Here is a 23554-nt window from a genome sequence, read left to right on the forward strand (position 1 = left end):
TCCAGTATGTGTGGACTGTTCAGGAATGCTACAATGTCTGCAGGGTAAAACAATGATTGCTGGGTGGGTTGATGTGACTTAATATTATAGAGAACAGTGATTTCTTCAGGCAGACTGGGTTTGCATCCAAGGAGAGACTGGTGTTTATTGATAATTTAGGTGAGCGTGACTGTTTTGTTCCCTAGATTGAAAGGGCTTATATCCAAGGGGTGACTGGGATTTATTCGTTCATTCAGCAGAGCGTGACTGATTTATTGCCACAGCTTGAATGGGTTTTTATTCAAGGGAAGGTTGGGGTTTAGTACTGCCATGGGTGAGCAAATTGTCACTCCTGCCTTAAATATCTGGAATAAGTAGCTTACCTCCGGCACCCGCACTTCTAATGGGACAATTTACGACCTAATGTTAGACAAATAGACTGAATAAAATTGTCTCGCGTTTGTCAGTAAAAATAATGGAAGTGTAGCATCACTCCCTAATGGCTTAGTTGGGTTAAGTATACCTGCAGCAACTGACACTGATACATTTTTTTGGCCACAGATCAACGTTGCTCTGTTAAGGATTCAAGAGACTTAGGGTCATATTCTAAGTGACTGGAGAATTAGTAACACCTCTTCGTTAGCGATTTATTCGGCACATAGCGCCTCAGTATTTTCTTGCATGTTGCTGATACAAACGACATCGATATTAAAGCGATATAAACGGCACACAAGTGAATGCGAAGCTGAGACTGGCAAAATAAATCGGTAATGGAGGGATGCCACGAAGCCTCTAATACCATCTAGAATACAGGCCTGATTTTCAAACTCCAGGGAGAGAAAAGAGGAAGAGGCGAGAGGACTTTTGCAGCCGATAGTACCAAACGGGGAGCTGGAACTTGCTGGATGCCTCTCGTGGGCTGAGAATGAAAATGATAATGGACTTCCTACAAAATATCTGAAACCTAATTACGTAGCCAAGAAAAAATATAATTCAGTGAGGGAGTTTTTGTTGTGGATATAAGGTGCATTGAATTAATTTTGTAATTTTGGTTTGGCTGTGCTGCGCAACTTTTGATGGTCTGTTGGACTTGTTGTGGTGTAATGGAGTGTACGTTTGAGCACTTCCTTTGATGTTTTTTACTAGTTTTTCTATGTTCTTTTTTCTTTTTCTGTGTGTTGAGGGGGATGGTGGTTTTGTGGCTAATGGATGCAGAGTATTCCATTAGGTTCACCGCTTGTTCTTTGTCATTAACCTTCTCATGCTGGGGAGAACTCTAGTATTTTATTCGGGGTAACGTCTGTCCATTTATTAAGCTGATAGTGGGTCATGGGAGCCTGAAACCCACCCAACCCTCACCAAGCCTCCTAAAATACAGTTAATCGAGGCATACTTGACTTAATTTGGGGAGGCGGTGGCTGAATCGGTAGAGAGGCGGCCTGCGGTCCTAATGGACCCAGGATCGAATCCCGGCTGGGAAAGGGAACAGTGTAAGGATTTGAGTTTCCTAAAAGCAGACTTTCCTGATATACCAGATGACCCGCCGACATGTTGTAAAAATACCCCCGCTAATACCAATACGCCAGTCCTGTATGAGACAGCCCTAGCATGTATTCAATATGGACGGTGGGTGTTAGCGCCGAAGTGGTGACATGTGGAGGTGTAGGAGGACTACTGGGCCTTGGGATGGTTCACTGCCCCGAGAAATAGGCCCTGAGCCTTTGCCCAGAGTCGGACAAGTAAAAAAAAAAAAAAAAAAAAAATTGTGCATAACTGGTTAGGTTAAGCTAACTGGTGTAGGTTTATGGGTGAGTTTTAATAGGATTCTGTTAGCAATCATAGCCATTAATCTCACTGGTCAAACACACACACACACACACACACACACGAGGATACAAAAAGCAGTAAGGGAAACATTAATATTAGGAAATTATCTTATTAAAACAAATAAAAAGTAAGCAAATAAGAATACAAATACAAATAATCAATAGGACACACTAGAAGAATGAAGAAGTTAACCGAAAATTTCTATCAAGTGGTATTCGTAGATTCCATGTTCATTTTTTCTTTTTTCTCATCTTTGCCTATTTTTTTTTCTTCTACCCTCGTTCCTCTACTACTGTTCATCTCCCTCCTCCCTTTCCCTCAGTTACATAAATCCATTTCTGATATTTTTTCGTATTCTTTTTTATTTTTGCATCATCGCCCCAGTTAAACACATTCCTCCCCCTTTTATTCTTTTTTTTTTTTCCCCTCTCAGATCCCCAAACTTTATATTTTTCTGTGTCCTATTGTTCACTGTCTCTCTTCGACTCTTTTAAATCTCAATTTTTCTCCGTCCTCATTCTCACTTCCTTCCCCTTCCTGAGTCCTCATCCGGTCCTTTCTTACTGCTCTTCCTCTCCCGTCTCCCCCCCCCCCTTTCCCTTCCCTTCACGCTCTTTCACTTCCAGTCCCTCCCTTCTTCCCTTCCTTTATTCACCCTCGCTCCCCCCCTTCTCTCTCTTCCCTTCACGCTCCTTCCCCTCCCCTCCCCTCCCTCTCTTTTCGCTTCCCTTCATTCACCCTCCCTCCCTCCTCCTCATCTCCCTCCATGCCTCCCTCCACTCTCCTCTACTCTCCCTCCTTTCTCCTTCCCTCCCATCTACTCTCTCTCACCTCCTTCGTCTCCTCTACTCTCGCCCTTTTTCTGTCCCTTCATATCCCCCACGCTGTTACTCCGCATCCATCTCCCTACATCTATATCCCCTCTACCCTCTTTTCCCTTCCTCCCTTCCCTTTCTCTCCTCTCCTCCGTCACGCCATTATGCCACATGAAGAATAGGCTCCACATCCTTCATCTCCTGTCTCCCCTCAAATCTTTTTTCTTCTTCCCTCCTTTCCCATTACCCTTGTTCCTCTCCTCCTGTCCCCTTCTTTCCCTCCCCTCTTATTCCTCTCTCTCCTCTTGCCTCCCTCTTCCTTATTTTTCTTCTTCTACCCTTAATACCCCTCTTATATCCTTTTTGTCTGTTCCTACACCACCTCATCCCTACTTTCACATCTTCTTTCTCTCTTTCTTCTCCCTCCTCCTCTCTTTTTTCTCCATCGCATCCCTTCCCTCCTCTCTCACTCTTTCCTCTTCCCTCCCCCTTCTCTCCTCAGTCACACCATTATGCCACATGAACAATAGACTGCACCTCCTTGATCTCAGAGCTGAACACAAAGGCACTCCATTGTTTTCACTCCTTCATTCTCTCAACACTTTTTCTTTTGCTCCGAGTGCTGCTGTTTCTGTCTGCCATTTTTCCACGCATACATTATACATGTATCATTGTTTTCTACTGTTTGTGTGTATTATGTGGGTGATATTTCCATGTATATGTTGTGTGAAATGGATTTGGTATTGCTCTTTATATATTTACATGAATATTGATTATGTGTATTTTGCTGCTCCATCTTCTTACCACGGAATAAGGTAGAAATTGGGTTCTCGAGTAGAAGGCGTTGATATGTTTTTTTGTGGTAGAGAAAAAGCTAAAACACTGATGGCACTATAAAACAAGAAGCGGTGCCAAGGCACAGCAAACCCGTCCCCGGCAGTCATTTTAGTACTGACGTGTAAACACAATAGGATATCTAGTCAAGGATGTCACATATCAGTTTTGGAGTAAATCGGGTGAAAATTGACGATTTTATGTCCATTTGAAATTTTAGGCCCCACCCACCTGACAACGACCCCCCTATCACTAACTGAGGGGGTGACCCCCCCTGCTGTAATGAGGCATGTTATAGGATGCAGATTTGGAAGATGCACCTGTAGGTTTTGATTTCATGTCGATATTACGACTTTTTCAAGAATTGCCAGATGCTACAATGCCATTCAGTCCAGGGACATGAGGGCATGCCAGGGATGAACTGGGCCATTAGAAATGCATTCATCCATTAGTAAAAAGAAAACAACGTTTCTTTCCATTTATCCTAACATGAATTGTTTTAACATTGTAAAAAAAAACAAAAATTTGATAAAAAACATAAATTGGAAAATTAACAAAGTTCCTTTAATATAACCTTACTTTTAATGGCCATTCACCCCATGCAGGAGGAGCAAAAACCATCAAATATCGGACAAGGTACCCATGTGGGCACATTCATTAACGACTCTTTTCCAGCTTATGGTGCACATTTCGAAAAAAAACAAAAAAACACTAGGGTTACAGTGTCTTAGAAAGGGTTGCAGAATAACCTAGTGTAATCGTTTTTGGAAATTTCCCAGGAAACTCAATGTGCTCTTTAAAGGGCTAGACATATATGTATGGTGAATCCTCGCTACAAATCCCTCAGAATCACAAAGCAAAGAACACGGCTTGGATTTACATTAACCACACTTATGGGTAACGATGCATCCGTTCTTGATCGAAGCTAAAAGAAATAATTTTAATCAACTACGCAACCAAACATAAAGACAAATATCGCTCCGATCAAATTTCATCTGACCTGTGGGTTACGAAAATTCCATTGTTGATTCTACATTCAAGTGACCTTTTAATCAGCTTAATTTGGTTCCAGACCCGAAATTATTAGATGAGAGAGAGAGAGAGAGAGAGAGAGAGAGAGAGAGAGAGAGAGAGAGAGAGAGAGAGAGAGAGAGAGCAGTAGCTCGGAGTTAATTTCATTAAAACTATATAAGGGAAAATTTGTCGGCTAAACCTGATCTTAACCTATTTAAGCTCAGGACCGTATCGTAGGTGGAATCATGCACTTCGTAACTATTTTAACTGAGCGATATATTATGTATACTACACATTCATAATCTCTTTTATCCAATTGGACAGAACAAACGCTAGCACATTTACCTTGACGATTTATGAATGGGTATTACAAATTCATAAATCCTATTTTATGTAATGTATTTAGTATCGACAGTCTATTTTATTGATGTGCAAGAGGGCTAAAGTTGATATGAAAAATAAATTGTTTCGGAAGAGGTGCTACGAAGCCTTCTATGCCGCCTAGAACACAGCACACACACACACACACACACACACACACACACACACACACACACACCAATCTCATCAACGCAAAAGTAAAGGTTCCCATCTGTATCTAAACTTAATCATTGTAATCAACGGCCTGGCTTCGGAGATTGACGTCGGTGTAAAAAAGAAAGGAAAAAATGAAAATGCGAAAAACTTCATTAGAAAAAGGGAAGAAAAGGGGCTATATTGCCGGTATGGGAGAAAAAATAATGATCAAAGCTACACCGGATTATGGATTAAAAAAAAAAGAAAAAAAGATAGAGGGAGAAAAAAGAAAAATAATAATCTGTACACAAGGTTGCTCCCGAAAAAAAAAAAAAAAGTATTTTCTCGATATGCGGAAGAAGAAAAGCATCAAAAAGATCAGAATTTTATGAAATGTGTTAAAAAAAGGAACGAGAGTGATCAGCAACACAAAACTGCTTCCAAAAAATAGAGGGGGGAGGGGTGTTTAGTGACAAGGGTTAAAAAAAAAAAAAAGAGGCACAGCAAGAAAAATAATGAACAAAAAATAATGATCGACCAACACACACACAAAGCGGGACCATAAAAGTAGGGTATATTTTGTCGATATAAAAGTAATTTCCGAAATGGAGAGGCGAAGGGGAAGTGGCGGAATCCGAGGGGTGGGCGAGGCAATTGAATGGATTGGATTCTGACGGGAGGAAATAATCTGACTGGTTATATCGGAGGCGGCGCACACCAAACCCCAGCCTGTGTTTCTGTGGCCAAAAAATCTACGGGATAACCACTGACACCTGATTTTCTTTCAGACAAATGGTGCACTTAATAATGAAAATACTCAGCTGAAGATATGCGTTAATTTCAGTCAGGATAATAATAACACTGATGATGATACAGTTTGGGGTATTTACAGATGAAAGTAGTTCCTTAGTACAAGAGCATCATGACATGTAGTACATTTACTACTTATTCTTCATACATCATCATCATAATCAATATCCTTCCCCCTTTTCCGGCTTATAATTCGAAATGCTACTGGGAAAAACTAATGCCGTACCAAACACTAATATTCATACACAAGAAATTATGTGGAGATATTTTCCTTACAGATATTTTTATCTTTAGATGTCTCTCCAATATATTTGGGTATCGGCAGCCAACGTAACCTGATCGTACTATACAGGCGCCTTTCAAAAACTCTGTTATTAAACCAAGTAGTATCCATTTTCCTTTTATTACAAATATACCATTGAAAGAGTGAAAGAAATCATATGGTACTTATTTTATTGCCATTTAATATTTAAAAAAAAAACATACTTTTATATTCTTGACTCGTTTATATGATCTGGAACTCTTCATAAAATGGCTTACTAGGGAATCAGTCAGCGTATTTCGACATACTAATTAATCACTTTCCATTATACCTGTGACACTGAGTATATTGCAACTTCATTTTTTGGCCGGGATTTCTCCATATGGGGCCAGTGTGACGACACAGGAAATCAGAAGCGCTGTGAAAAACGCGATCAGAATTTGATTTTAGACATTTAGCAAACTCTCGCAGTGGTTTGGCAGTAGAAGTCAGAATTTCCTCTGATTTACAAACGCAGCGGCTAAAAAGCAAATATAAGTGATAGCTGAAAAAGTACGGTATCAAAGTTTACAAGGAATTTTGGTAATACAAAAATATCCAGAATTTCATTGTTTTTAGCCATTTTCAAAGCTCACGGGGGTTTTAAGGGATAGAAAATCAGGATTCTCTTTGGTTTAGAAACACAGACGTAAAAAAAAAAAATGCAACTAAAAGAACATAATTTTCAGAACTTTCCTTTTACTCATTATGAAAGCATGTTGGGGTTTCGGGGTAGAAAATCACAAATCTTGCTGGTTTAAAAGATACGGGATCAAAAGCAAATACGACTGATCGGTTCTGAAACATCTTAACAAGAAAATCACGTAAGTTTAGGGAATTCGTCCGTATATTGCTATATCTGAGAGGAGTGTAAACAAATCTCAAATAATCCTTAAATGACACGAGGAAGAGTGCGACAGAAGACTTAATTCAGCTGGAGTAATCAAAATCTATCCCAGTTAAGCCTAGCAGCCATAAATGCTTCATTATGACTGACTATCACAATTTATCGCACAAGAATTACTCAGGGGATAAAAAATGAACTCTGTGAAAATTATTAGTGAATATTAGGTGTTTCGTTGCATACACCACCTTCACAAGATGACGGCTCTTCTTTGTTCTGGCTACCTTCGGATGTTATTATTTGCCTCTAAATTATCCCAATTGAAAAGTAGCCTCAATTAATCCCTTGTACAACGATAACGATTGTTCTTTTATAATCGGAGGCCTTTCGAACGGTTATATTAAACTCAAAGACTTCCCAAGTAAAGCAGCCGTTTAATTATTTTCTGCTTGTATTACATCTAACCTTTTCTAATGACCATGGAAGCTCTTGATGCTGGCCTTTTCGGTAAACCGGTTCTCTCCAACAGTGAATCGCCTGACTGAAGAAAGAAAACTATAGACGCTTAAATTACGAAAGGATCAGTATAATAGAGATTGTTTTGGTACACATAGGCACATGATGTTTTGTCCAGTGTTGCTTGGATGGCTTCCCTTGTCCTCAAAACTAAAGGTACAACTGTCTATCTAGCTATCTATCTACCCATATGAACGTGAAACATTTTGAAACGTATGGAGGAACTGATATAAAAGCTAAGAGCAATCACATTTCATTTAGCTCACCATTCGCACACACATGACGCTGTTTCATCTTGTTCTTGCTAACTTTCAAAAGAATATATACAGATCAGGAGAGTATTTTTGAAGAGGACGTCGTAGGTATGGCTTTTACTAATTCCTCCGCTATAGTATAATCGTCTGCTGGCAACAAGAAAACAGAAATTACACTCTATGGCTGAATGGTTTAAAAATATCCTAGAACGTGACGGAACAAGGTATTTACACTTGACCCCATTATTCCGAAAGGTAATTCTTGAGGTGCATGAAACGGACTGTCATTGGCAAGAATATATTAGATTTGTCGTTGCAGTGGATGGGTTAATAACGACTGTTTTAACCCATTCCTATTAGTAAGGTTGTTCGAAAATGGGTAAAGTTATCTGAAGGTAGTCAGACTGAAAGAAAAAGGTGGCATAGGGGTAACGGAGTATCAATTTATATATACAAAAATGAGTTTCTCCCCCCTCCGAACCACCCCTTCATTCCATATCATATTGCCCTCCAACGTACAGTACACTCTTCCACTTTATCCTACAGCCAATTTCTGCGTGTTCCCCTCCTCCCTCTGTGTACTCTTTTGGCAGTCCCCTTTCCCTCTGCGGACGTCCAGTGGCAGTGCAATACAGATGCCCAATCCTGTGGTGCGTACTGGAACACTTTAATTTCTTGTTTGGGATTCTCTTCTCCTGTGAACAATGAATAAAAACTCTGACTCTCTGTTTTGGTTTCTTGTCTTATTTTTGTGATGTGGCGTGTGCTTGTTTGATGTGTTATTAGTTACGATGTGGTGTTAGTTACGATGTGGTTAGTTACGATGTATTACTAGCTATGATTTGGTCCTGGGCTCATTGTATGATGTAGTCCTAGCAATGATGTGGCTCTAGGTATGATGTATGATGTAGTCCTAGCAATGATGTAGTTATAGGTATGATGTTTACTAAGCTTAGTTATGTAGTAGCTATGATATAGTCCTAGTAATGAATTGTCCTAGTTTAGTAGTTATAGCAGCCCCTAAAATTATAGCAGCCGTAGTTATGATTTAGTCCTGGTATTATAGTAGTCTAAGTTATGAATTTTCTTTGGTTGTGTGTTTTTACTAAGTTGCTAGTTATGAAATAGTTACAGTTTTTGTTAAGGCTGTATTGTGTCTGTTCTCTTTCCTATTGTGTTCCTTTGTTATTGCCTCCGTGTCCCTTTGTTGTGCACTGAATACTTGTTTGTCATCGCTCGTGTTGTTATTCATATGCTATCCTGTATCACGTCCAAATTCCACCAGTCATTCGAAATACCAGACGTCACTTGAAATACCAGACTCATTTAATAAAGCAGATGTCACCCGGAGGAGCGTCACACAACATCCTCTCTGTCGGCTGGTGATCGGATTTGGCTTTGATGTCACGTCGGTGTGTTGGTGGCGATTGTGTTTGTTTTCGTCATTGTTATATTGAGATCAGACAGTATATTTACGATGGTCATTAGTCATCAGTCTTACCGTCAATATTTATCTTCATCAGTATCATCATCATCACCGTAGTCTTCCTTTTCGTCGTCGTCGTATACGCTATAACGAAACTCATCATCATCATCAACAACATCGTAATCTTCGTCGTCTTCGTCATCATCATCATCATCATCCTTACATTCGTTATCATCGTCATCTTCATAATCTTTGTGTTCATCATAATAGAAGCATTACAAACAACTTCCATTTACCCTTTTACTCTATAGATCTTCCCTGTTCTGAATAAAATCGTCTGACAGTAGCAGTAATCAACTTTAGATATACAAATACATAATCGAATTTCAATATATTCTTCTGGCGGTAACTAGAATAGAATAAGGAAGATTTATTTTTTTTTCCAGGGCGCTAACAACAAGAGCAGAGGGGTTCCGGGCTAAGCTGTTGAGACTAGATATTTAATTCCAGGGTGCCCAGTCACTCTTCCCCGAGTGGCATTACATGAGCAGTAAACCCCAAACATTCCCAGGAAATAAACACTTTATGGTCCACGTCCTTTGGAGTGCCTTAACTCGCTAAACACTCAGATATTTAATTTTTTTATGTGATTGTCTCCTAGTGTAGCACCCTGCGTTGCAGAAAATAATTTAGCTTATCACTCAGTGTAGAGACACCTTAAGGTAGCCCTACATCGAGTGAATAGAAGGTGGGTTAAATAAAAGGAAAGTCCACTGGCCACCCTGGACCACAACCATCCAAAATATATTAGTGGGTAGTTGCATGGAAGCCGGAAGAGCCCACCGTTTCACAGGGGCATGAATACCTATGAGAAGCAAATAGAAACTTGCCTAGTAAACCTCCTCTCAGGCCGCAACTTTGTAGATAAGGAGGGAGGGGAGAGGAGCTTTCGGTGGAGGCCCCGGTGACCCTCCCCATCATTCAGTATATACGAACATTCTTGCCCTTAAGTTTTGCCATAAGACTGCTTGTATATACAGTTGTCTTCGCTCATACAGCTTTCATACACTACTCAGCCAAATAAGAGTGAATTTTGAGGTCGTAAAATGTGAAAAACAACACAATTTCTGATAATATTAAAGTTCTGAGGTCACTTGCTTTCTGTTTTTATCGAGGAATTTGGTTAAGATCCTTGATACATATGGCCCCAGGCGCTCTAAAGCTCCGCGAGTTAATGAGGGGCGTCATCTTAGCTCGGACAGAAGTTGCTAATAGTTTTCCCTTGTTGTGGCAAAGTTGGGATATAAAGTGTAGGTATTGTGTCCACTGTTATCTTCAGCGTGAGTCCTTCCCTTACCCCACGATCCTTCCATCCTCTCTTACCCTCTCCTCTTCTAAACGACACTCTTCCCCTTTTCCTACTCTCCTTTTGCACGCCTTTTTCTTCCCCCTTTATTCTCTCTTGGAATATCCTTATCTCCCTTTTCCTTATTCCCCTACTATTGGCTTTCTTCTCCTCCCCATCTATATGTCCTCCTCCTCCTCCTCTTCTGAATTTCTGCATCCCCTCTGATGGATACTCATTCCCTTCTCATTGCCCATTTCCTCCTCCCTGCATCTTTTCCCTCTTCCCTTCTCCACCTAATCGCTTGCCCCCTCCCTCTTTGAAAACTCATTCCCCCATCGTCACCCCTCTGAATACCACTCTCCCCTCGCCCCATTCGATACATTTCCCCTCCAATACTCCCTTTCTGATTACCCCCTTTCCCCTTTGAATGCATCTTCCCCACAGCTCGCCCCCCCTAAGAATCTCCCTAATCCCCCTGATCCCCTATTCCCCCTCTAATCCCATCCCCGTATTCTTCAGTATTTCCCTTTGAATATTCCTCCCCATCCTTTATTCTTTTCTCCCCTCCTTATGAATATCTCTTCACCTCCACCTCCTCCTGAATTTCCCTCCCACTCTCTGAATTCCTCTGATGCCACCCCTCCCCTCTGAATATCCCTCCCTTTCCCCTCTCTCCCCTCTCCCTCTCTCCCCCTCCCTTATCTCCATCACCCCCACCAGCGACCGAGCCGAGTGGCGAGGCCCAAATTATAGGCTGGGATATTAAGCACTTTGTTATATGCAGGTTGGTTCTGAGAGAGAGAGAGAGAGAGAGAGAGAGAGAGAGAGAGAGAGAGAGAGAGAGAGAGAGAGAGAGAATGCGTATGTGTGTGATTATGTGTTTGTACGTGTGTGTGTATAATTTCATAAACACACACACGCACTCACACACAGTCTATGCTTCTAAACAGATGGTCGGGCCTTATTAGGAACTCTTGGTCTATTCCCAGAAGTTCAAGAAAATGATAGGAGAGAGAGAGAGAGAGAGAGAGAGAGAGAGAGAGAGAGAGAGAGATTGCAACTAAGCGGGAGAAACAGTAATAATCATAAATGTATATATCCATTGCAACCTGCCATCAGAATTACAATAATCTAAATTTAACAATACTAAATTCCCCAGCGATATTCACACTGCCAGGCGTTATCAGCAATTGAGAGTTAGAGTCAGAGAGAGTGAGAGTGCGATCCAATCCAAGCGTGACTTATGTATATGGAGGCAACGTTGTAAGTCACACACGAACTGAGATAACAAGAGTGATCAGGAAATTCATTCATACTGTATCTCATCCAGTTTTAGCGATATTCAAGCCTCCTTGTCGCGTTGTTTGCTCTCACCTGATGTCGATTCCTAACTTTTTTCAGTCCAGTTGATAGCCAGATGTAGCCAAATTGGAGAGTAACCAAGGAGACTCATTTCTGCCTCATACCTAAGGCTTATTAAGTTTCATGCAACCACCACTTAGCATTTAAATTGCGGGAGTGGCCTTGTTCCGTCGGATGAAAACAAACAGACTAAAGCAGTGAAATATTGTTAGAAGCCATATATTTGTACCTTTTTTTTATATTACCACTAATTTGGCTTCCAGTGTGTGTCAGTTGTATAACGTAAGATAAAAACAAAAATACACTCAATTTAGACAGAAAACTATATAAATATGATCAAGATCGGGATACACAAATGCACTTACGATCAAATTCTGGTCGTAACCCAGGTTTTCGTTTACAGGAAGGACAACGAGGCTGCCGAATCATCCTCTGTCTCCTGTTCAAACTTGATAGGTAAATCTTGGTTACGAGACGAAAATTACTGCAGGTTGTCATTTTTTTTCTGTAGGAAGGTCAGGGAGAGGTGTGTAAAATCTTTCCTCGTCTAGCTCTTCCTATACAATACATAAATAAGCTACGACGGGGAATCGATCGTAAGTATATTTGAGTATCCCATGGCGGTATTCATAAACTCTCCCAAGATCACATTGTGTATAAGTCCGTTTGTGTGTGCGTTTGTCCTCCCTCGTATCAAACACTTCACAGTCAAGTTAGAGTGAATTATCAATCTTATCTTGGTCGGTACAGCTCAGTTATTTTACACCAGCTAACGCCAGACGATCATAACAGGCTATATGTTAATCTTGGTACCATTAGCGTTTGCATGGTGTTCTAATCCAGCCATCACCAGACGATTTTATTCAGCAAAGAGTGAGTCATAGGAGCCTGAGTGTTAAAGTAGCATAATTCGAAAAATACAAGAACTGTACGAGTAACTATTATTGAGATTAATTTTTTATGTAAAATATTTAGAATTCTTAAAGTGTTAAAACATGTCAAGCAAAACCATCCGTCATAACAATAATTAACTGTTCTTGAGTGCAATTTATCCGAGAAACTGGTTAGCATCCTTCATAAATACTTCCCCTGAGATAAATTACGTCCAGCCAGCACTCGCACATCTCACGTGGAGGATAGCGGCGGGTCAGACTAGATAATGGACTTGCTAATGTACCTGGCCCTCAGATGAAAGCGTATCGTGGCGAAATGCATTTTGTTATAGTAGCAAGGAGGGGAAGATGCGGCTTAACCCCTGCAAAGCAATGACGTACTCGCTTTAGTCTTGCCGCTGCTAGATAAGTTTAATACGCTTTTGAGATTTCCTATTAGGGAAAACCTTAAAGTGGGGTAACATATCTCTCTTGGAAAGCCTATCCGAAGGGAAATAAGGAGATTGCGAGAATAAATTACGTCTCCGAACTGAAGATGTTCAGTTAGTTCACCCAACACACTAAATACAGGCCCCCACACACCCTCCTATGTCACCATCTGAGCACTGATACCAACCGTCTCTACCGTGATGTTATAGTGATGTTATTTTCAGAAGTGGTGGGTTGGTGTTAAGGATATTTTTCTTACAGATGAGCGGTGATAGTTCCTTTACTGAGGTCCAGATACTTGTTGCCCTTTTTTTCGCTTTAGTAGTAAATTAGAAGATTCTGATTTAACGTCTTAAGTGCGAAAACATAGCTACTTTATTTACTTGTTTATTGATACTTTTTCACTCTTTTTATGTATTTACTTATTCACTTAATGATTTATTTACTTTTTTTTTTTTTTTTGCTCTCTCCAGACAGTTTTATTCATCTAGGGAAGATTTCTCACAGGAGCAGCTGGACAAAGTCGTCATCAACTGCTTCGCTAGTGTGGTACCCTTTCGTCAAAATATAATCTTCCTGTAGTGGCAAGAATGCAGTGCATATTACATTCTATGGCAGAAAGGGTAAAACAGTCTACTTTCTGATATTCAATGTTTAATACTTAGCTCTAAACTGTAATCCTATCCCTGTATATTCGTGTCGCTCGGATTCCATAATGTTACCCTATCATTCTATACTATTACCTCCACCAAGGAGGTTTTATCCCGCGTCGGTTTGTTTATTTCTTTGTCTGTCTGTCTGTCTGTTAGCAGGGTTACTCAAAAAGTTATGAACGGATTTTGATGAAATTTTGTGGAAGAGTGGGCCTTGGGCCAGGGAAGAAATTATTAAACTTTGGGCCAGATCCGGAGTATTCGCACAATATCTCCAAAAGTTCCTAATGAATTTCAATGAAATTTTGTGGAAAGATGCATTATGGACCAAGGAAGAATTTAATAAATTTGGGGGCCGATCCGAATCCGGGATTACTCAAAAAGTTATGTACGGATTTTGATGAAATTTTGTTGAAGGGTGGCCGATGGACCAAGGAAGAAATTACTAAATCTGGGGGCGGATCGGGATCCGATTCCAGAGTATCCCGCACAATGCCTCCAAAAGTTTTAATTGAATTTCATTTAAATTTTGTGGAAAGTGAGCCATGGAACAAGAAAAAATTGATTACATTTTGAGGCGGATCCGGTTCCGGACCCGGATCCTTTTTAATGCCAATTGCACTGGCGGATGTATGCGCTCTCTGAGAGCTTTCTAGTTTGTAAACTGATATCGTGCTTCGGGGATTTAATATTCCTGGATAAGGCTGTCTTTAATGTATGGAATCATATTGTATTGACAGTGCGGCGAAGAAAATATGAACAGAGACTCCTGATGCTTTTATCTGTGGCACATGAGAGTTATAAACATGGTGAGGATGATCTGAATGAACATTATCGTAATGAAAGGGACGTGGGATATGACATGCCTGCAGAGGATGAGTTAGAGGTCTTGCAGAAGGTGGTTTGTGATAAAGTAACGGGAATGGATGAGGTTCTTATAGTGTCTCTTAAAAGGGAAATTACTGGCCTTTTAGACTAATTATACGCAGACTTTTCAGTGAGTGTATGGGTCAAGATAAAGTACGTAAAGGCTGACAGAATCCATGTATAGTGCAAAATCAATGTATAAATGCATCGTGGGCAAAGAGATTTGTACATATTTTAGCTTTGTACATTTAAGTCTGTTTTATATACCAAGTAGGAGACGATGGCGACAGGAAGAACTGATAAATGTAACAAAGCAGAAATGAAGAGGAGGATGTGGTATGGGATATGTGCACTTAGTATTTGCGTTAAAAAGCATAACTGAAGGATGCCCACATAAGAGAAAAAAGCGTGAGTGGCAGGTAAGTGGATAAAAAAATGGAGTTTGAGAAGGCATCTGAAAGAGTTAATAGAAAATTTGAATGATATGATTGACAGATATATGGAGTGCAAGAGGACATGTATAAATATAGAGAGAAAGGAGAGTGAGTGGTTTCAGATAAAGGTTGGATTAAGTCAGGGGTATGTGATGTCTCCATGGCTGTTCATTCCGTTCATGAGAGGGGTGGTGAGGGAGGTTAATGCAAGGGTAATGAGGAGAAAGGCGAATTTACGAGATGCAGAGGGAGAAGGGGATTGGGAATTGAATTAGTTGTTTGCCGATGGCACAGCTTTGATGGCAGACTGAGATGAAAATATTCGTTCAATTCCAGTTCTTAAAAAGCTGATAAATGTTCGAATGCAGTCATCACAAATTATTTTTCACGTACATTATATTTATGTGAATACTTAACTGTGTATGCAAAGTTTTCCTATTCCTGATTTTGGAACCCATCTGCCCACTCGATATATAGAAGTTGCCAATGGTTATGATGATGATGATGACGATGATGATGATGGTGAACACTTCATTAAATCGCGCTTAGAAAAATCAGTCAAACTCGTACCAAGTTGTTATTTGTACCAGAAATATTATGACTCTTCGCAACACTCGATAGTACCTACAATAACCACAATGTCTGTACAATAAGGCAAGAGATAAAATCATTAGCTTTCCGCGAACCAAGCGCAGCCTACAGCCACGCAATTTCCGATATGATTTTACTTTTAAGGAAGAAAATATACAGACAGATAGATAGATTGATAGATAGACTGATTGATAGGTAGATAGATATATAGATAGATAGATTGATGTGCCTGATCCAGCTTTACCTGCCCAGGGTTAGGAGCAGACGGGGGTATCCACTGCACAGGGAATTTTTCAGGTGTTAACATCTCCAGAGCATTTTCTGGTGATTAAACTGGTACTGTCCATTCTTTTTCTTGGTAGGGAGGAACTGGAATATGTGTGTGTGTGTGCGTGTGCGTGTGTGTGTGTGTGTGTGTGTGTGTGTGTGTGTGTGTGTGTGTGTGTGTGTGTGTGTGTGTGTGTGTGTGTGTGTGTGTAGGTCTGGGGGGGTTGGGGGGTGAGTGAGAGGTGGATTTCTGGTTGATTTTGAGTGAGTGGGTAGTACAGTAACTGGGTGGCTTTTGGATGAGTTTTGGGTCGATGGGTGGTGGGTTTTGAGTGAGTTTTGGGTGGACGGTTGGTATTTGGGTGGGTGGGTGGGTTTCGGGTGAGTTTTGGGTGGGCGGGTGGTATTTGGGTTCGTTTTGGGTGGGTGAGTGGGTATTGGGTGGTATTTGGGTGGGTTTTGGGTGAGTGGGTGGGTTTTGGGTGGTATTTGGGTGGGTTTTGGGTGGGTGTGTAGGTGGGTTTTGGGTGAGTTTTGGGTGGATGGGTGGTATTTGGGTGGGTTTTGGATGGGTGGATCGATAGATGGGTGGGTTTTGTATGTGTGTGTGTGTGTGTGTGTGTGTGTGTGTGTGTATTAAGTTTTAAGTCACCTGTGGCATGAGGGCATAGGGAAGGCCTGCAACTCAGTATGTGTATATATTTGACAAGTAAACCGATATTAATATTTCAAAACCAAATTTTCGATCACCAAACCCAAATATGGCCGCAGTATCCAAACACTACAGGTATATTTCTATCCTCCCGTACTCCTGCAGGTAAATAAAATGCACCGGATATCTACCGTGTTCAACAGCAAGCGTTACTTTACCTGATTGTTGACAAATATTACCCCAGCCCAGACCAACACGGCCTCCCTAATCTTTCCCCACGTTGAAGAGCAGTTGCAAACACTCAGGCGGTGACGGGGCAACATCTCATGGGTGAAGCGTCCACGGTGAGAGGAGGGAGGGTCGGTGGCCCAAGTAATTGGTCGAGGCTCACTTAATTTAGTATCACTTGTGAGCTAACTTGATCAAGGACGAGTACACTTTTCCTTTCCCCTCTACCCCGTCTCCTTGAAAAACTGTTCTAAGACTGTAGATAAACCTATTTCAGAAAGTCAGAATATATACTTCCTTGTATATAGGAAGTATAGATAGATACTAACCAATTTATACTGCAACTACATTTAATTAACAGGTACTTATTATCACATACAGATTTGTTTTTCATATTTTTCACTTTAATATTTACCTACATTTGGTTACGAAGTGTTTGGTGGTATATAAATGAAGAAAAATGTACACACAAGCAATCTTGTACGAAACTCAAGCTTATAATGTGACAAAAAAGTGTTTGGTTATTTTATGGAGAAAGCTTAAGCGTATATACAAACAGTTCAATACATTACATTCTGATAAGGAAGTGTTGGGAAGCTGTATGAATGAAGAGAAACGTATATAAAAAGCACAACTTTGGCTATAATCTGATAAGGAAATGTTTGCAGGCTGTATGAATTAAGACAAATGTATACACAATCTTAAATCAACTTCAAGTTTAAGAGGGTTTATAGATACAGTCGCCAGTACCTGTATCGGACCCCTGACCACGAACGGTATCGATTATCAGGTTTAGATTATAAGCTGAGACCCGGTTGCTGCTCTGGAAAATATAATCTAGTAAAAAGATTCTTCACGATGGCTGGGCAGAATTTGGAGAGATATGGCCCGGTTATTTTCTGCCGCATAATTAGGGCGTCAAGGCAAAGGTGCAGTAGAGGAAACAGGGATGGTAGGCTCTTGTTGGCTCTGGCTCTGACGCACGTTGAGCCGCATTCCGTCGATATTTTCCGTACTCAACATACCTTAATACTAAACAACATAGGACTGAATTTAGATATTAAAACTGTTTGGTATATTTCTAAGCAATATTCAATGCTAGAATATTCGTTAATAGTTTTTACCAGCGTACAAAAAGAGATAAATACTGAATGACCACCTAGTTCATTTATTTCGCACCTTTCAAGGACTATTATCAAAGACTTTATGTTTTCGAGGGTTTAGTCAGAGAAGGAAACGACTGAAGATGACTGCTCCAAACCTGAATAATTATGAACATGAAAGATTGGTAGTACACATTGCATTTTGGATTTGAGACCTGGATTGACAGACGTAAGCTGTATGTCTGTCTAAGCAGAGTAACAAATATAGAAGGGGAAAAAAAATGACCAGTGCAGTACTAACAGAAAAAAGGAAAGAAAAAAAGAAAGAAAAGACTTAATAGTATACTTTGGCCAAGATAGAAAGTCTTAAAAATGGACAGTAAGATCTTTGGACTTTGTGTGAATAACATATTAGATAGTAAAGTGTATTGTGCATGATAAATCCCTGAGTGAGAGGCTTTACGAAATCTATAATGCTAACGAAGACACAGCACCTTGTTATTATGCCCTTTTCTGCCTTACCTTATGTCCACCATTTAGTACGTTATCTGCATCAGTCACATTATCAACTCTAGCCTTTTCATATTTTTTTTCCCGTATGCTGACCGTCATTAACAATCTAATTATAACTCTTTTTTTATGTGTCAGCAGCTTTGATCATATTCTTGAGCGTGAACTACGGTATGTTATTAATCCAAAAGGTAAATGCGATATGTTACAGCGTTTTTTTTCGGTCATGTCTCTAATAGAACACATAAAAGATAAACACGTAAGAGAACACAATAGGTAAATGAGAGAGAGAGAGAGAGAGAGAGAGAGAGAGAGAGAGAGAGAGAGAGAGAGAGAGAGAGAGAGAGAGAGAGAGAGAGAGAGAGAGAGAGAGAGAGAGAGAGAGAGAGAGAGAGAGAGAGAGAGAGAGAGAGAGAGAGAGAGAGAGAGAATGTGTGTGTGTGTGTGTGTGTGTGTGTGTGTGTGTGTGTGTGTGTGCATAACGAAGAGACAGGTTGATATCCAAATTCAGAGATGAAAATCGAAAGTATGTCCACCTGAGATGGTACTGAATTACAAATTACTACGAGTATTCTGACCGATAATTAATTGCCATCTCTCATTCATTCATTCATTGCCAGACGCCATGTATCCCAGACAGGGTGGCCAAGGGCTTAGAGTTAATTGTTTTACAGGGAGGGGCACTAATCCTCCACCAACCCCACTTGACGTAGGGATGCCAACAGCATCTGGTGTTCCCAGGCGGTCACCCATCCAAGTACTAACCAGACCCAACATTGCTTATCTCTCCATCTTACATATTTACTGCAATAAGAGATGAACACTGCAATATGGTGCTAGTCACGAGAAAGTGCTACAGAAAGGATGCACTGTGGAGCCGTAGCATTGCCTTTTTCGGCCACTGAGCCACGGGAAATGAGATTCAAAAGAAAATTTATGCCAGGTTACGATGAACAAACTACAGAGAGAATGGAGAAGATTTGAAGAGCATGACGCAAGCTGTTGGTGATAATGATGATTGGAGGTCAGGTAGGGAAGGGTAGGTAAACAGACTAAAGGGGAAGTTAGGAACAAAGCAAAGGGAGAGCAGGGGAAAGTTTGTGAATGGAGAGGGTCGTGGTGTGGAAGGGAAGTATGGGCAAGAGGGATTGAGTGTAAGCCAGCGTCATGATACGCTCTTGTCTTTCAGAAACTTACACCTGTATTTTCCTAAGTGATTAATTTTGCTTATTACACCTTACTGTTCTCTTATGTGCTGTATAAATCCTTCCAGTATGGCCGTACTCTGCATAAATAACGTACACAAGTATATTAACCAGCCATATCCAAAAATAAATCAGTAAGGAAGAGGCGTTAGGGAGTTTCCTTACCTGACGAGAATACGGGCCTTAGCTTTTGAGGAACCAAATTTCCGCGTTGAAAGTTTAATTCTCTCACATCATCTTAACAGCATTTATAACTATGACAAATTCACCTTCTATACTGCTGTGATCTAAATAAATGCAGTAAAATCAGGAAGCGACACATAATTATTACATCAAAGTATTCTCCAATGAAGTACTACTACTCGTATTTACTGCAACATCTATGCTTGTGTACAGTATCTGGTCATTACAGAAACAAGAACATAAATCTGACACGAAAAAGTAAGGGCAGGGAAGGAATTAGCCCTTTCACTAGCCCTGTCACAACGATGGCGTATTTGCACATTTTTGCTACCTCCAGTCGCCTTCATTCAGCTTAGGAGAGACTTTGCGAACTAGGTCAGATACCGGTATTACCTTCAATAATCACTTAACAAAACGAAGAAAAACAAAATCCTTCATGAAACTGAGTAACATCGTCCTTTGCTGGCTTCATTGAAATATACAATAAGTGACCGGACTGAAGAGGGCAACACGAAAAGATTAAATGCATCTTCGGACACAAAAATGACGTTGATATCGCGTACCCAGTCGCGAAAATGGGTCTTGCCTAAGTTGGAATTATCGTCGTATCAAGAGTGCCATAAAATAAGAGATCGTCCGGAAAAGGTTGAGCTGCGATTATCCATTTCATTTCATATTTTATTCGCGTCCGGTATGTGGCTGCTTATGCGTTTTTTTTACTTTATTGAAAAATTTATAAACGTATTTTTCATGCATGGGATTGGTATTACTTTGTCTATTTGTGTTAACCATTTTCTGTTTCATTCATTTATTCCTTTTCTAATTTTTCCTGCGATTTTTCTGTATTTATTTTTGTTTATATTTTTTACCCACAGCTGCGTAACTCAGTAACCCCCTCTCCCCCCCCTCCATCTTTTACTTTCTTTGTTATAACTTTGCTCGTGTAGTTTATCACCTCCGCATCTCTCTCTCTCTCTCTCTCTCTCTCTCCTTGACCCTGTTCCCCCTGGACCTCGCTTCTCTCCTTCCCTGCATCGTGTCTTCATTCGTTATCTCTCTCTCTCTCTCTCTCTCTCTCTCTCTCTCTCTCTCTCTTTCTTTCTGCACCTTATCCCCTTCATCGCCAATTTCCAGTTCTCGCTTACTCCCATTCCTTACCTAGTGGTCTCTCTCTCTCTCTCTCTCTCTCTCTCTCTCTCTGTTTCTGGGTGTTGGGGCAAGCAATTCTCTCGGGATCTCTGGCAATCCTCCACTTTTCCCCTCACTCTGCCAGCTCTCCCAACTTTTGCAACTTAACCCTCTCTCTCTCATTTTTTCCCCTTCCCTAAAGAGACGAGAAGGGGAAAGTGTGTATTATGAAGCGCATTTCTTGGGGATGGAAGGGGGATTTTTGGAATGAGTGTGTGTGTGTGTGTGTGTGTGTGTGTGTGTGTGTGTGTGTGTGTGTGTGAAGTGTATATGTATGCATATGTATGTATATACATGCATATATGTATGTCTATGCATGTATATATGTATGTATATATATATGTATGTATGTATGTGATTACAGCGCTCTTTTTTTCTCTTCTTCCTAGACTGGAGCTACATTATTAACCCCTTCTGTAAAGTCTATTTTTGGGGATGGAAGAAAATTTTAGGAACGATGGGATTTTGTGTTTGTGTGAACAGTGTATATATTATATGTACTTTAACAATGACGGTTTTCTCTTCTTTCTAGAATCAAGCGAAATTATTTACCTTGACGTGAGACTTGGGTAATAAAGTCATACACACACACACACACACACACACACACACACATATATAGATAGATAGATAGATACGTATATATATATATATATATATATATATATATATATATATATATATATATATATATATACAGTATCTCTCTCTCTCTCTCTCTCTCTCTCTCTCTCTCATGCTACATTGTGATCATATGCTCGAATTAAGAGTCTGAAGCTGCTGACGTCATTATCCCTCATCATTTACATCTCCCTGTGTTATCTTTCCTAGCGAGAGGAGGGTCTGCACACCTCAGTAATTTCAAGGTTTACGGAGAATAGAAGCGAGGAGTATTATGACTGGCGTAACAAAAGCAGTCTGTATCAGGGTAATATTTTGTATGCCAACCTCGTATAACGGAAAGATATTACAACGATAGGAATTACAGTGTTATGTGAAATATATGAAACTAATTTTTGCCTTATTGAATATAGAAGCTCTGAGTATAACCTAAGATGATCCATAAGCGACCTATATTTTCGGGAAGTTTCGTATATACCGGCATATTAAACCTTCTCATGGTTGTCTTAGTTCTCTATATTAGTTGTAGCTCACTTTCAGAAGCTTGTAACATCATCATCATCGTCATCATCACCACCATCATCATCATTACTGCCTACAATTTCAACATCAGTGTCAGTGTCATCATCATTTTCGTCAATGATTTCATCAGTGGGTATGACGAATGAAAGACTAAGACCTCTTCCAACCTAATGCACTTTGAGGTATTGATTGTTAGCCTTTTTCATGTTATTCAAAACATTCTTTCATTTTTACACACACACACACACACACACACACACACACACACACACACACACACACACACACACACACACACACACACACACACACACACACACACACACACTTCATCACCGTGGTCCACTGTATTCCGTCACTTGATATGAGAAAAATCTGAACTTTCTCGTCAAACTTTACTGTGGCTTACTAGTTTAATTAGCCTTTCCCATCTCATCCATGACACACCCATTTTCACACAAACCTGTCATCAACGTGGTCCATTGTATTCCGTTTCCTGATACGAGCTGAACCTGATTTATCTCCCTATTAATTTTGACTTACTGATTGCCAGCCTTTTCCATCTCGCCCAAAACACTCATCCACATTCACACCCAAACCTCATCAACGTCCGCTCCTCTGTTCCATCTCCCTTTTCTCCCGATACGAGCCGAACCTGAGATATCTCCTTATTAAACTTTACTTATCCAAACTGCTTTATGCCCACCAACTTGGGAACTGCGCCGCTTAAAGGGAAATTGGAAAGTCGGACTCGGAGGCTGGGTGGGGAAGTGTGAGGGATCGGATATGGAAAACTCTGGGGCTTCACCGATAGCAACCAGTAATTCAATAATCCAGGCCGTTTGAGGCGATTACGCTTGTGTGATAGTGGAGTGAGTAGTACAGCATATACTCACCCAACAAGTAAACAAACAGATAAACTAATTCCATGGTACTAGGACAGCACATGCAAGTAAAAAATCTTGGTGGAAGTACTTTATATATATGCAAAAGATCTTCCCGGTAGTACAGCAAAATTTTGTCCTCAAAAGAATCTTAGTAGTTAAACAGTACATACACCAAAAAAAAAGCCTCTTGATTGTACAGCATACTGTATAAAGTACACACACACACACACACACACACACACACACGAAAGCCCCGTTAGTGACTGGGTTAGAAATAGTCTCAATCAATCCTTTCATTACGCTGGTGACTTTGTCTTTTTTTAATTTCTTCTCGTTTTTCTTCGTTTCTTTGCCACTGCGAAACGATTTTATTCAGCTCATGAATGAACTCCCAACATAAAGATTTTAAAGCGTCTCTGTTAACCTCCTCAGTATGATGTCGAGCTTTGTATTTCATTCTCTTTACTGGCAGTCG

The sequence above is a fragment of the Coenobita brevimanus genome, chromosome 14 (assembly GCF_032717465.1).
Source record: "Coenobita brevimanus isolate Jiangsu-jjx chromosome 14, ASM3271746v2, whole genome shotgun sequence".
In the NCBI taxonomy this organism is placed as follows: Eukaryota; Metazoa; Arthropoda; class Malacostraca; order Decapoda; family Coenobitidae; genus Coenobita; species Coenobita brevimanus.